Genomic DNA, 3455 nt, shown 5'->3' on the forward strand with positions numbered 1-3455 from the left:
CTCCCCCTCCCCAGCCCCCCCCACCTCCCTGGGTGTCTCCCCCACCCAGCCCCCCCCACCCCATCTCCCTGGGGGTCTCCCTCCTCCCAAGCCCCCCACCCCATCTCCCTGGGGGTCTCCCTCCTCCCAAGCCCACCCCATCTCCCTGGGGGTCTCCCCCCGCCCCAGCCCCCCCCCATCTCCCTGGGGGTCCCTCCCAGTCCCCCCCCCACCTCCCTGGGGGTCTCCCCCCGCCCCATCCCCACCTCCCTGGGGGTCCCCCCCGCCCCCGCCCCGGGCGTGCCGGCCGGCCCCTTCCCGCGCTGGGCGGAGCCTCCGGCCGATTATGTCAGACCCGCGGCAGCCGCAGCCCCGAGCTGGGAGCGGCCGGAGCCGGTAGGGAGGGAGGGATGGATCGGGGGGGGGGGACGGACACACAGACGGGGGGGCTGGGGGGGCACCGGGGCTTGGGGAGGGGGCGTGAGGGCCAGGCGGGGGCAGCGGCGGCGCTGGGGAAAAGGGCGGGAGGGCGGGGAGGGAAAGGGCGGGCTGGGGGTGTTGGGGGGCTGGGGTGAGGGGAAGGTGGGGTTGGGGGGCTGGACCTGAGGCAAAAGTGGGGTGGAGGGGGGTTGTGAGGCTGGATCTGAGGCAAAAGTGGGGCTGGGGGTCTCTATAGGGCTGGGGGGTGAGGGAAAGGTGGGGTGGAGAGGGGTTTTGGGGCTGGGGGTGAGGGAAAGGTGGGGTTGGGGGGCTGGACCTGAGGCAAAAGTGGGGTGGAGAGGGGTTTTGGAGCTGGGGGTGAGGGAAAGGTGGGGCTGGGGGGTGTATTTGGGGCTGGGGGTGAGGGAAAGGTGGGGTGGAGGGGGGTTGTGGGGCTGGACCTGAGGCAAAAGTGGGGCTGGGGGGGTCTCTATAGGGCTGGGGGTGAGGGGAAGGTGGGGCTGGGGGGCTGGACCTGAGGCAAAAGTGGGGTGGAGAGGGGTTGTGAGGCTGGATCTGAGGCAAAAGTGGGGCTGGGGGTCTCTATAGGGCTGGGCTGAGGGAAAGTGGGGCTGGGGGGTGTATTTGGGGCTGGGGGTGAGGGAAAGGTGGGGTTATGGGGCTGATCCTGAGGCAAAAGTGGGGCTGGGGGGCTCTGTGGGGGTTAACCTGAGGCAAAAGTGGGGCTGGGAGTGTATTTGGGGCTGGGGGTGAGGGAAAGGGGGGGTTGTGGGGCTGATCCTGAGGCAAAAGTGGGGTGGAGAGGGGTTGTGGGGCTGGACCTGAGGTAAAAGTGGGGTGGAGAAGGGTTTTGGGGCTGGGGGTGAGGGAAAGGTGGGGCTGGGGGGTGTATTTGGCGTGGGGGGTGAGGGGAAGGTGGGGTTGTGGGGCTGGACCTGAGGCAAAAAGTGGGGTGGAGGGGGGTTGTGGGGCTGGACCTGAGGCAAAGGTGGGACTGGGGGTGTATTTGGGGCTGGACCTGAGGCAAAAGTGGGGTGGAGGAGGGTTGTGGGGCTGTACCTGAGGCAAAAGTGGGGCTGGGGGGTCTGTGTGGGGCTGGACCTGAGGCAAAAGGGGGGCTGGGGGGGTCTGTGTGGGGTTTGGCTGAGGGAAAGGTGGGGCTGGGGGGTCTGTGTGGCCTGTGCTGAGGTACAGGTGGGTCAATAGAGGGTCTGTGGGGTTCGGCTGAGGGAAGGGTGGGGCTGAGGGCTCTCTGTGGGGCTGGGGTGTCTCTGTGGGGCTGGGGGGGTCTCTGTGGGGGCTGGGGGGGTCTCTGTGGGGCTGAGGGGTCTCTGTGGGGCTGGGCACGAGGCACAGGTGCTCTCTGGGGTCTCGGGGGGCCGGGCTGGGGTAGAAACAGCTTTGGGGTTCCCCCCTGCCCATGGCGGGAAACACGGGGTGGGGGTGGGGGGGCGGGTCCCTGGGGCTGGGCTGAGGTACAGGGGGGTCTGTGGGGCGGGATGAGCTACAGGGGGGTCTGTGGGGTGAGCTCAGGTACAGGGGGGTCTGTGGGGGGTCTGTGGGGCGGGATGAGGTGCAGGGGGGTCTGTGGGGGGTCTATGGGGTGGGATGAGGTACAGGGGGGGTCTGTGGGGGTCTGTGGGGCAGGATGATGTACAGGGGGGGGTCTATGGGGTGGGCTGAGGTACGGGGGGGGGGTCTGTGGGTTGTCTGTGGGGTGGGCTGAGGTACAGGGGGGTCTGTGGGGCAGGATGAGGTACAGGGGGGGTCTATAGGGTGGGCTGAGGTACAGGGGGGGTCTATAGGGTGTCAGTGGGCCCAGGCTGAGCCAGTGGGGTGTCCGTGGGGTGTCCGTGGGGCCAGGACTCGGTGGGGAGGAGGTTTGGGGGGGGTGTCCCTGCCATCAGTGTGGGGCAGGAGGCTCTCCGGGGGGGTGGGGGATGCTTGTGGGGTCTGTGGGGCTCTGTGGGGTGCTGATGGGGTCTGTGGGGCGCCTATGGGGCTCTATGGGGGGTCTGTGGGTCTCTATGGGGCACCCATAGGACCCCCCGGGGCGGCGTCCAACAGATGGGTGGGGCCGGCGGGGGGAGGGGATGGGGGGGGGGGGGGCCGCGTTTGCGCGCGAGCGCGATGTCACCGGGCCCGTTACACCCCCCCCCACCCTCACCCCCCACCCCCCAACTCTCCGTGGGGCTCAGAGAGGGGGGGGGACACCCACTTGGGGGGCTGGATCTGCGCCCCACACATCCCCCATCCCCCCCCACCCCCCATCCCGGTTATTTCCCTACAGGTGCTTCTGCCCCTCCCCCCACCTGCGGGATGTGGAGGGGGGGAGGGGGATGGGAGGATGTGGGGGGCAGGGACCCAGCTATGGGGCAGGGACTCGGCTATGGGGCGGGGCGGGGGGGTGGGGTATCCCCTAAATATCCCCCCTCTCCCCCCCCCTAAGGAATGTGGGGCCAACAAGGGCCCCCTTGTTCCTCCGGGGGCCGCCCCCGCTTCCGCCCCGGGGGATGCTCCAAGGAGGGGGGTGGGGGGGTAGGAGGGGGGCTGGGCCCCCCCCCCGGATGTGTGGGGCGGAGGAATCTGTGGGGCTGGATCTGTGGGGCTGGGGGGGCTCAGAATTAGGGGGGGGGGCAGGGCGGGGAGGGGAGGAGCGGTGCCTCTGTCCATGGTGCTGATGGGAGATGGAGGTGGGGGGGGGGGGCCCTAAAAGGGGGGGTGTGGGGGGATGTGTGGGGCAGATGTGGGCTGGAGGTGGGGGGGGGGATGTGTGGGTCGCCGCCCCCGACGCGGAGGTGATGGGTTCCCCTCCTCAGCCGTTGTCATGGCAACGCTGGGGGCGGGGGGGGATGGGGGGAGGCGGTGGCCGCTGCACAATGGGATGGAGATAGATGGGGAGAAGGGGGGGTGGGATGGATTGTGGTGCCCCCCCCACCCCCTCCTCTTCCTCCTCCTCCTCCTCCTCCTCCTCTCTGCCCCACACCTCAGCCCCATAACTCCGCCCCACATCTCCCCACAGGGCTCCCCCTGCT

This window comes from Gallinula chloropus (genome assembly GCF_964237585.1).
Source record: "Gallinula chloropus genome assembly, contig: HAP1_SCAFFOLD_501, whole genome shotgun sequence".
NCBI lineage: Eukaryota > Metazoa > Chordata > Aves > Gruiformes > Rallidae > Gallinula > Gallinula chloropus.